This window comes from Triticum dicoccoides, chromosome 4A, assembly GCF_002162155.2.
Source record: "Triticum dicoccoides isolate Atlit2015 ecotype Zavitan chromosome 4A, WEW_v2.0, whole genome shotgun sequence".
Lineage (NCBI taxonomy): Eukaryota > Viridiplantae > Streptophyta > Magnoliopsida > Poales > Poaceae > Triticum > Triticum dicoccoides.
Window position 1 is genome coordinate 609,415,165 of NC_041386.1, and position 12,492 is coordinate 609,427,656.

Sequence of the window (12,492 nt, forward strand, 5' to 3'; positions counted from 1 at the left end):
TGATTATAAAGGTGCTCTACAGGTGTCTCCAAAGGTACATGTTGAGTTGGCATATTTCGAGATTAGGATTTGTCACTCCGATTGTCGGAGAGGTATCTCTGGGCCCTCTCGGTAATGCACATCACATAAGCCTTGCAAGCATTGCAACTAATGAGTTAGTTGTGAGATGATGTATTACGGAATGAGTAAAGAGACTTGCCGGTAACGAGATTGAACTAGGTATTGAGATACTGACGATCGAATCTCGGGCAAGTAACATACCGATGACAAAGGGAACAACGCATGTTGTTATGCGGTCTAACCGGTAAAGATCTTCGTAGAATATGTAGGAACCAATATGAGCATCCAGGTTCCGCTATTGGTTATTGACCGGAGACGTGTCTCGGTCATGTCTACATTGTTCTCAAACCGTAGGGTCCGCACGCTTAATGTTACGATGACAATTTCATTATGAGTTTATGTATTTTGATGTGCCGACGGTTGTTCGGAGTCCCGGATGTGATCATGGACATGACGAGGAGTCTCGAAATGGTCGAGACATAAAGATCGATATATTGGAAGCCTATATTTGGATATCGGAATCGTTCCGGGTGAAATCGGGATTTTACCGGAGTACCGGGGGGTTACCGGAACCCCCCCGGGGGTTATTGGGCCTACATGGGCTCTAAGGGAGAAGAGGAAAGGAGGCAAGAGGTGGTCGCGCGCCCCTCCCCTCCCTAGTCCGAATAGGACAAGGAGAGGGGGGCGGCGCCCCCCCCTTTCCTTTCCCTCTTCCTCCTCTTTCCCACTTCTTCTCCAACTAGGAAAGAAGAGAGTCCTACTCCCGGTGGGTGTAGGACTCCCCCTTGGCGCGCCCTCCTTGGCCGGCCGCCCCCTCCCCTTGGCTCCTTTATATACGGGGGCAGGGGGCACCCTAGAACACACAAGTTGATCTTCGTGATCGTTCCTTAGCCGTGTGCGGTGCCCCCCTCCACCATATTCCACCTCGGTCATATTGTAGCGGTGCTTAGGCGAAGCCCTGCGACGGTTGAACATTAAGATCGTCACCACGCCGTCGTGCTGACGGAACTCCTCCCCGAAGCTTTGCTAGATCGGAGACCGGGGAGCGTCATCGAGCTGAACGTGTGCCAAGAACTCGGAGGTGCCGGAGTAACGGTGCTTGGATCAGTTGGACCAGGAAGACGTACGACTACTTCCTCTATGTTGCGTCAACGCTTCCGCTTCGGTCTACGAGGGTACGTAGACAACACTCTCCCCTCTCGTTGCTATGCATCACCATGATCTTGCGTGTGCGTAGGAATTTTTTTGAAATTACTACGTTCCCCAACAATAATAATGATTTCGGCCGTTTTCTATTGGAACTGAGTGTCCATGCAACTTTTCATTGGGAATGTTTAGAGCAACTAGGGAAAACAGATAGAGGGTTGATTTTCACTCTCTTTGACCCAGCCTCACAACAATTGCTTAGCTCAGTGGGAACCAAAGAAGTGAGCTGTCTTTGTTCAATGATGTTAGCTAGAGCAGAACAAAGCACTGGCTCACACTGTATTAACTGAGAACCAAAACTGCTCACCGTGTTCCCAGCACTATGTTTCTTCACACTCCGAAGCTGATGTACAACCAGAGGAACAAGACCAGAATGATGCATTTCAAGAGCAAGAATAATGGTGCATGTGCCGAGTTCCAAAGGACACTGTTTATCATCAGAAAATAGCTTGGCATGCTTACTGGGGCATGAACCAACACTGCTCTCGCTGCCGTGTGCAATGTCTCTCCAAAGTGATGGCCACGGCATCGGACGTATCCGTAGTCCTTGGTGTCTTGTGGGTGGCAAGTCCAGGTCATGGTCCATGGACAACTGCATTCGTTTGATGGCTGAAACCTCGTTTTTCACAAGGTTGGAGGTGTCGAAGTTGGAGCTGGGCCACACCGGCGACCTGGTGAATGCCAACGCGGTGGGCACGTTACCGTCGATGGCAACAACCTGGTGACCTGCGCCACGCACCTTGAGGGAAGCAAGCTCCGGAGTGGCGTCATCGAGGACAGGTCCCAAACCATTGGCGACGTGAATGCTGGTGACGAGGGCAGGCTGGAGGTCGGCTGCAGGTACGTGGAAGATGATGGTGGCGACATCTCAGACCTTGTTGATGCTGCCGTGAGCGACAACTTGATTCAAGAATCGGTCGAACAGGTCACAGGCGCCGCCATGATGCAATCAGGGGCCGCCTTGTGGATGACCTCTAGGACCGAGACGGGTTCGACAGTGGGCTCGAGGTGGACGGCGGTGGCGGCGTCATGGACCTCGTCGATGTTGTCGATGGTGTCAACCTGGGTCGAGCACTCCATCGAACAGGTGAAGGGCACCATCGCGATGCATGCAGGGGCTCCATCATGGGTGACCGTGGGAATCTCTATGGACTTGGTGGTGGAGCAGGAGACTTCATGGACGGGCGCCGATGAGGCATGCATCGTGGTTGAGGCTGCTGGATCGACAAGCGAGGTGGCTATGCGAGGGTCACTCACCCGTGCAACACCCAACGTGGCGCTCATCTCCTCTGCCTTAGCGCATAATCTCTCGAGATACCACAACAAATGCTCCATGGCAGCCATGGCATCCCACTCCGGCGGTAAGTCGGCAGGCATGGCTTCGTCGCCGGTGGAACGGATGAATCGGTGTGGAAGAAAAACTGGGGAAAATTGGGTGGTGGGAAGGTGGTGTACTGGCTCTGAATACCAGATGTAAGGAACTGGTTATAGTCTCTCGATTACTGTCTTTGCACAGAGGATTCGGTTACAGACTAGCCATTACAAGAGGAAAAAGTACTGGAAAAGGGGAAGGGAGAGAGATGGAGGTAGGAGAAGGAGCCGCCGTGCCATTCGGTGCCATGATCCACTGGATGGGTCTGTCATTGCTTCCCCTCCAGCTGTTTGTAGCTCCTAGCAGTCTGATGGTGCCCAGCCAGGCCCGTCCTATGTGATACCCAAGAGCCAGCCCAAGTACATGTATAGCTAGGGAAGGTCCCTGACATCCCCCCCTCCTTGAAATGCGGCTTGACCCCAAGCCGCCGACGCCACCAAAAACCACCCGGATCTCATTTCGCTCGATGTTCCTGGCCTTGGTCGGAGTCGGGGTAGACTTCAACGAGGGAGAAGTAATTGTTGTGGCTGAATGAAACCCAGTCGAAGGTGTCGAGGGCGTAGCCATTGTCAGTACAGCCGTGGTCGAAACCGAGGTAGTACTCTTGGTTGGCATAGCCTTGCGTGATGACAGCAGCAACAATGATGATGCCCCTCCCTCCTTGAGGAACCGCTCGCCGAGTGAATTCTAGTAACAACAACAATGCAAGCTCTCCAGGATCCCAAGATGTGCCCAGTTGGTCGATGCTCACGTCAGACCCCAACTTCAAACAGCTGCTGGAACTAGCTAGGCAAGCCACGGAGAATCTTGATGATGTGTTGTTGCACTTGCACCAAGGTCGCAACCCAGCTACAGAACATCACTGTTTTCTGGCCAGGGAAGATTGCACACAACATAGGATCAGCAACACCTGATGACAGCAGGTAGCCAGCCCAAGTATCAATATGGAGAATTGGCAATCTTGTAGCTGAACTAGCAGTTGCAAACACCACTGAGTTGCTCTGAAACTCATAGGAACACACGACCTGCGTTATCTGTCGACTTCCGCTGACAGTATGGTCACTCCACTTTAATTTCCATTGACTCAAATGTTTTTGGTGCACTGACAAGCTCATAAGTCGAATCTTCCTTTGCAATTTGTCACCCATTGAAATACTACACACAGTAGCATGCTCCAGTATGTGATGCTCGGACATGGGTTTTGCACACATGGTTTCTAGTAGTACCCAACTTCCTGGACTGCTCGTCAGTAACTAGAAATAGGTCCTCCCAATATTCCACTGAACCCAGATCTTGGGCAGATGTAATTGCATGCAAACACAAATTGCTAACACTGGAACATAATTTATTAGGGAGCACCGTTTTGGGTAGTTCTGACTGCACACGTACTGCTCGACAATCATAGGCAAAATGTTGTAGCTTCGACTGAACATTGTTCTGACTGAACCCAAACCTCAGTTGTACATCTTGAGCACAAAGTTCATACGAGGACTGCACAAAGCAGACTAGTTCATATGGCCCAAGTTGTCGAGATACATGCATGCTCTGAAATACATGTGCACCCGTAATAGCAAGACAAGAATGATGATGTTCAGGAGCAATAGCAATAGAACATGTATAGATTTCCAAAAGCCATTGTTTACTTGCGAGTACCCGTATATATTTTCCAAGTAGACTGAACCACCGTCCCCATGCATTGCCAATGTGTAAGCTAATTGAAGCAGAACCACTCCATGAAAATTTCCAGTGCACTAACGTAGGCATAACCCAATTTGGTCCTTGTATTTCTATTCGACAATTGCAAGAACAAGATGGCCATCGTAGCTTCAGGTGTACATTTTTTTGACTGAACCTGAATAGCAGATATGCATCTTGAACACAAAATTCATGAGAGGACTGCACTGAAAAGATAATTGACCAACCTTCTACAGCACTCAAGTACAGACCACAGATAATTTGCATTATTGGCTGACTCGCAATAGGAATATCTCTGGGCGCAATGGGAATCCAGCAAGTAACTTCTCAAAAGGACATGGTTTAAGTTGCACACTTAGAAAATGCCTCAAGGATGCTCCCATAGAATTCAGCTCACAAAATAAATACTACATCGCATATGTAACCTGTGGCAGCAGACCGGTGTGCTTCAGAATCACTTCTTTAGGAGAGCAAGAAAATGACGTCCATGGCATAAGGTAGGGCCTGCTAGCAGATGTTTTTCTAGGCCTTTTTCACTATTCTGACCCTTTCAGCAAACTTTGTCACAAAATGAACTCGATGCGTAAGTATTTCACGATCTGACCATTTTAGCAACGCCATAGCCCGCGGCGTTTCTATCCAACATAAAAACGCCGAGCTAGCTAGCATTTTTGACCAAAGAAGAAACGTCGAAGTCGCTCGGCGTTTTTCACAAAGTGAGAAACGCCAAAAGGCTTGGCGTTTAGGCCCTGGTTATGAAGTAGTTTTTTACCTTGGCGTTTCTACGAAGGCTGGAAACATCGCCGACCTTGGCGTTTCTAGCCTGGCGTCTCTGGTGGCTAAGGAGAAAGACCCCGACGGGGCAGCGGGTGGGCTGGGTGCCAGCGAAGAAACGCCAAGCCCTATGGCGTTTCTTACCTGGTCCACAACGCTAGCTATCTCGGTGTTTCTTATTTGGACAAGAACGCTAGATAGCTCGGCGTTTTCATTTTGGGCAAAAACATCGCGGGCTATGGCGTTGCTAAAAAGGTCAGATCGTGAAATAGTTTCATATCGAGTTCACTTTGTGACAAAGTTTGCTGAAAGGGTCATAATAATGATTTCGGCCGTTTTTCTATTGGAACTGAGTGTCCATGCAACTTTCCATTGGGAATGTTTAGAGCAACTAGGGAAAACAGATAGAGGGTTGATTTTCACTCTCTTTGACCCAGCCTCACAACAATTGCTTAGCTCAGTGGGAACCAAAGAAGTGAGTTGTCTTTGTTCAATGATGTTAGCTAGAGCAGAACAAAGCACTGGCTCACACTGTATTAACTGAGAACCAAAACTGCTCACCGTGTTCCCAGCACTGTGTTTCTTCACCTCGGAAGCTGATGTACAACCAGAGGAACAAGACCAGAATGATGCATTTCAAGAGTAAGAATAATGGTGCATGTGCCGAGTTCCAAAGGACACTGTTTATCATCAGAAAATAGCTTGGCATGCTTACTGGGGCATGAACCAACACTGCTCTCGCTGCCGTGTGCAATGTCTCTCCAAAGTGATGGCCACGGCATCAGACGTATCCGTAGTCCTTGGTGTCTTGTGGGTGGCAAGTCCAGGTCATGGTCCATGGACAGCTGCATTCGTTTGATGGCTGAAACCTCGTTTTTCACAAGGCTGGAGGTGTCAAAGTTGGAGCTGGGCCACACCGGCGACCTGGTGAATGCCAACGCGGTGGGCAAGTTACCGTCGATGGCAATAACCTCGTGACCTGCGCCACGCACCTTGAGGGAAGCAAGCTCCAGAGTGGCGTCGTCGGGGACAGATCCCAAACCATTGGCGACATGAACGGTGGTGACGAGGGCAGGCTGGAGGTCGACTGCGGGTACGTGGAAGATGACGGTGGCAACATCTCGGACCTTGTTGATGCTGCCGTGAGCGACAACTTGATTCAAGCAATCGGTCGAACAGGTCACAGGCGCCGCCATGATGCAATCAGGGGCCGCCTTGTGGATGACCTCTAGGACCGAGATGGGGTCGACCGTGGGCTCGAGGTGGACGGCAGTGGCGATGTCATGGACCTCGTCGATGCTGTCGATGGTGTCAACCTGGGTCGAGCACTCCATCGAACAGGTGACGGGCACCATCACGATGCATGCAGGGGCTCCATCATGGGTGACCGTGGGAATCTCTTGGGACTTGGTGGTGGAGCAGGAGACTTCATGGACGGGCGCCGACGAGGCATGCGTCGTGGTTGAGGCTGCTGGATCGACAAGCGAGGTGGCTATGGGAGGGTCACTCACCCGTGCAACACCCAACGTGGTGCTCATCTCCTCTGCCTTAGCGCATAATCTCTCGAGATACCATAACAACTGCTGCTTGGCAGCCATGGCATCCCACTCCGGTGGTAAGTCGGCAGGCATGGCATCGTCGCGGGTGGAACGGATGAATCGGTGTGGAAGAAAAACTAGGGAAAATTGGGTGGTGGGAAGGTGGTGGACTGGCTCTGAATACCAGATGTAAGGAACTGGTTATAGTCTCTCGATTACTTTCTTCGCACAGAGGATTCGGTTACAGAGTAGCCATTAGAAGAGGAACAAGTACTGGAAAAGGAGAAGGGAGAGAGATGGAGGTAGGAGAAGGAGCCGCCGTGCCGTTCGGTGCCGTGATCCACTGGATGGGTCTGTCGTTGCTTCCCCTCCAGCTGTTTGTAGCTCCTAGCAGTCTGATGGTGCCCGGCCAGGCCCAGCCTATGTGATACCCAAGAGCCAGCCCAAGTACATGTATAGCTAGGGAAGGTCCCTGACATCATGCTCCATGCCCTAAGCTGCGGCACTATGACCGTGGCACTTCCATTGTTGAAGGCATACATGTGGGCACAGCCGATGTCATCGGCAAGCGCCACTGGATAAACTCTAGACATGATGTAGACCTTGCCAGTGCCGCCAAAGCTCTCCACCGCTGACCGATCAATCTGCATGGCGTTGTCGATTTTCAGTTCTTGTCATGAAGTGAACAATAGGATAAATGACAAAGCCTCCCAACTCACCAGAGTTCTGAGAGATATCTTTCTTTCCTTTTCAAAGTCAAATTCAAAGAAGCCCCCATAGGCCGGTGTGTGCAGTCCTGGTCTCAGGGAAGACCTACAAAAAGAAATGAAAATATTTCCTTTTAGTTTCCAGACATGAATAGATATGGACATTTATGGAAAAGACTGTTTTCCATAAGAAATATATAAGCACTAACCTTCTTAGATCAGAGCACATGAGGACCATGTAATTTTGTTGTGATTTGTAAACTCGGAAGTGCACATCAGTGTGCTCCTCCATGTTATCGGAGGCCAGAATAACAAGTCTGAATGGCCATATGCCACCATGAACTGATGCACCCGCTTCCCTACAGTGCTTCTCAGCATCAAAAAGCCACGAAGGATCAAAAGGGTCGGCGTCATTGATGGACATCCCATCGCCCTGCCTGTAGCCCAACCAAGACATTGCCCCCCTTCCACCATTGCCACCGGCGTAGGCCGCGGTGGCGGCTAGGGCAGCCTCCCTGGTCGTGCAACGGCGAAGGTCGCCCCCGTGGCCTCGGGAACCTGTGTTCTCCGACGATGATGGGCGTGGCGGCGGCCCTGGACCTGGATCCCACCCAGAACCATCTCCAATGGCGACGCGTGCTGTCACGGCATGGCTCGGCGTGGATCCAGAGTAGCGGCTGGTATGGAGTGGTGCGATTGCCGATGAAAATTGTGCCGACCTCGGTCATGGCGGACGACAGCGGCGTCTTGGACGTTGTCTCCTTGTTGTACGCATTGTTGATTGCAATCATCGTCACCTTGTTTCGACTGCTCTGGGGAAATCCCTAGATCTAGATTCCTGGATCGGACAATGACGGGGCCTTTGGGGCTGTGCTCCCTCTTGGGGGTATTAGATTGGAAGCGTTCCTACTCCTCGAGGGAGCCGCATCGTGTATATTTATATTGGGCGAGAAGAGCCTTCGCCGTGGCGTACAAGTTGCAATCGATCTCCTGGATCGATCCGTTACAGGAGTTGGAGTCACGTACGGGAGGAAGTAGAGATGTAGAGATACACAAGGAAGGTTGAGATTACAAACACGTTATATGCTATATCTCACGTATATTCTAACACCCTCCCTTAATCTCAACTATCCTATGTTTAAATTATGCTTGAACTCTTCAAATTGTTTGACAGGGAGCGCCTTGGTGAAGCCATCTGCAACTTGATCCTTGGAAGGAATGAACCGTATCTCCAATTTCTTTCCTGCAACCCTTTCTCGTACAAAAATGAAAGTCAATCTCAATATGCTTAGTTCTAGCATGAAAGATGGGATTCGCTAATAAATAAGTTGCTCCCAAATTATCACACCACAGACATGGAATACGACGTTGCTTAATTCCCAATTCTTCAAGCAATGATTCCAACCAGATAACTTCGGCAGTTGCATTAGCTAAGGATTTATACTCAGCTTCTGTACTTGATCTTGACACTGTCGCCTGTTTTCGAGCACTCCAAGATATAAGATTTGAACCAAAATATACCGCAAAACCACCGGTAGATTTTCTGTCATCACTGCAGCCTGCCCAATCAGCATCAGAAAAAGAACTCATAAGTGTGGAGTTTGAGCGTCTGAGATAAAGCCCCAAATTCACAGTGTGCTTCACATAGCGTATAATTCTTTTGACAGCCGTCCAATGTATGCTGGTAGGTGCATCAAGATATTGACAAACTTTATTAACAGCAAATGATATGTCAGGTCGTGTGAGGGTCAAGTACTGTAAGGCACCCACAACACTTCTGTATTTTGTACTTTCTTCCTCCTTAAGTGGTTCCCCTTCATATGCAGAAAGTTTTTCTAAAGACGACAGAGGTGTGGGTGAAGGCTTACAATCCTTCATCCCCATGCGAGCTAGAAGTTCAGTGGCATATTTTTCTTGTTTCAGTACTATACCATCTTGAACCTTCTTAACTTCTATACCCAGGAAGAAATGTAAATCCCCAAGATCCTTCAAGGCAAACTCTAAACTCAAATCACGCAGAAGAGCATCAGTAGCACTTTGTGAGGAACTCACCACTATGATATCATCAACATATATAAGTATGAAGATAATTGTGTTTGCCTTGCTATAAGTGAATAATGAAGTATCAGCTTTAGATGCAGCAAAACCAAGATATTCCAGCTGAGAGCTCAACCTGGCGTACCATGCTCTAGGCGCTTGCTTCAAGCCATAAAGAGCTTTGTCAAGCTTGCATAAATAGTAGGGTTTTTTCTTATCCTCATATCCTGGTGGTTGCCTCATGTAAACCTCCTCTTCCAGAACACCATGTAAAAACACGTTCTGCACATCTAGCTGTCTCATGGTCCATCCATTAGACACAGCAATAGCAAGTACAAGTCGTATAGTTGCAGCCTTTACAACAGGACTAAAAGTATCTTCATAATCAATACCATAACGCTATTTAAAACCTTTTGCAACCAAACGAGCTTTGTACCTGTCAATGGAGCCATCCGCTTTCTTTTTAATCCTGTACACCCACTTACAGTCGTTGATATTTTTACCTCTTTGGTCGGGCACAAGATGCCAAGTCTTGTTTCTCATAAGCGCTGAATATTCTTCATCCATGGCTTTCTTCCATCTTGGATCTCCAAGAGCATCTTCGAGTTTAGTTGGTTCTCCTGCAATACACAACATGCCCCATGGTATAGTACCATCGGTTCTTATTTTTGGATTTCTTATACCTTTTTGTGATCGAGTCATGACGCGTGAAACAACTGCTGGTTGCGGTTGTACAGATGGTATAGGCTGCTGCATAGGAGATGGTGGTGCAGAACTCGCCGTAGAAGATCCTTCAGAGTCCTCTGCATGTGCCGCCGCACCAGATCCGGTGTTGAAACTGCTGCTGCCTAGAGTAGCCGATCCTGTGGCCTGGTATGTGCTGGAATCAGCAGTGGTCGCGGAGTTTCCTGGCACAAAAGATCTGACGCCAGCTGGTCCTGAATGCTGCAAGTGCGGCTACATGCGCACTGCTCCTGGAGAGTGCATGCACGTGAGACAAGGAGATACTCCTCCGTGTGATGATGTGGCAGACAATCTGCTGGCTTGCACGCGATCCGATGGAGATTCTCTCGCACGATCCAAGGCGGACTGACGGGCAGGTGTGCCAGGTGCTGATGGATCATCCTCGAGCCCAGTGTCTGCTGCGTCTTCTTCCTCCACATGAAATAAAGCACCGTTTTCTTCTAGATTTTGATCATTGTCACCATTTTCTTCACCGTTTCCTTCAGGAATCTGCACAGACATGTCAATAGTTCTAGAAAAGGCAGAATTGTCATATTGGTCAATGCAATTGTTGTCGCCCCTTTGATCAAAATTCCGAAGGTTGGGTGCAAGAAGAAGAATTTCTTTTCGAAGAAGTGCTCCGGCATTTGGATGAAGTGATTTAAAAGGAAACACAGATTCGTCGAACACAACATCACGAGATATATAAACTCGACCTGTGGAGACATCTCACTACTAGGGAAAAGGCTAGCAGCAGCGCGGGTTTTAGGTGTATCAGTAGCGCGGGGACCGGTGCTACTAATAAGGCTCTACAGCTAACATGTAGCAGTAGCGCGTGCTCACCAGCGCTACTGCTACACAAGTGTAGCAGCAGCGCGCTTAGTGGAAGCTCGCTACTGCTATTATGCCACCCGCGCTACTACTATTACGGACCCACGCTACTACTAACATAATAGTAGTAGCGTTTCTTGAATACCAACGCTACTAGTATACTAAATACTAGTAGGGCACAATTTTTTCCCACGCTACTACTAACTTATTAAAAATTAAAAAAATCAACCAATTCCATCCTATCACACAGTTGTCGTATCTACTATCACACAGTTCCTCATTATAGCCATAACTCATGCATAATTCCTATCCTTTATAGGCGTAAGAGTATAAACTGTACACAGTTCCTCATTGTAGCCATAACTCATGAATAATTCCTATCCTTTATAGGCGTAAGAGTATAAACTGTGTGTGGCAGCTACCTATGTAAGTGGTGCTTGCCATGCAAATTCAGAATTTTACCACTACTTCTAGATGCCAAAGAATGAGACACGTTAGTTGTTATGGTCCGATCAAAATATTGGATCACTCGTCAATGTGCGGCGCCTGCCCGAACTGATCTCGCGACCTGCAGCTGCGACAAAACACACTGGGCAGCCTCAAAGAGCCACACCTAACCGACGACAGCCGCTGTTGTGACGGCGTCACGTCCCTCACCCTGGCCCTCAGCTCCAGCAGGCGTCGGTCGATGTTGTCCTCGTGCCTCGCCAACAGCGGACGGAGGAAGCCATCGTACACGTGCCTCGCACCCTGAAACCCGAACACCATTAAGATTCAGATTCAGAATTGGCCACATACCGAATCAAGTGTATCTAAATGTTGATCATCTCTCGGGCTCGGGGTGTCTGGTCGACTGCTTACCCGTGTGCTAGGGTGCCGGAGATAGAGGACGAGCATCAGCTTCGCCTCTCCATACATCAGCAGCCACGACACCATCCAGTCCACGAACCTCTCGACGACCGTCAACATCGCCACCAGAACCCTGCAACATTACCAACAGAGGTTCAAATACTTCAGATTCTATAGAAGAACACACAGAAAAACAACGCGGTACATGTCGGTGCCAATGTGCTACAAATTTTTCCCGAAATTCTTATTTAAGCCGTAATGCACAACTGAACTACACACTGAAGCAGCACATAGCTACTTCCATGACAAAAGATAACACAAAAGATTAGAAGCAATTCTATTGTGTTGGAAGCCCTAAAATGAAACAACACATACGAACCACATAAGGAGTTAAGAGGCATAATTATTCCGGTAATTTTCTATCTATCCATTTTTCTAAGTAGTCACTTCAATACCTTGATATCTTCCACATTTTCAAAGATAACAAAGTCCATGAATCTACTGTTTGAAGAGCATAGTGACTATACAAACTTGCAAATTGGGCTGGCCAAAAACTAAACATAGAGTGCATCTTCTCTAAACAGAGAGTGGTACTTGTTGAAGACAAACTGGACTGAAGTGATAAAAAAGGACACAGTGTCATACATACAGTCTAGCGATGCACACAAAAGCTTACCATCAAACAGCCAACCATGTAATA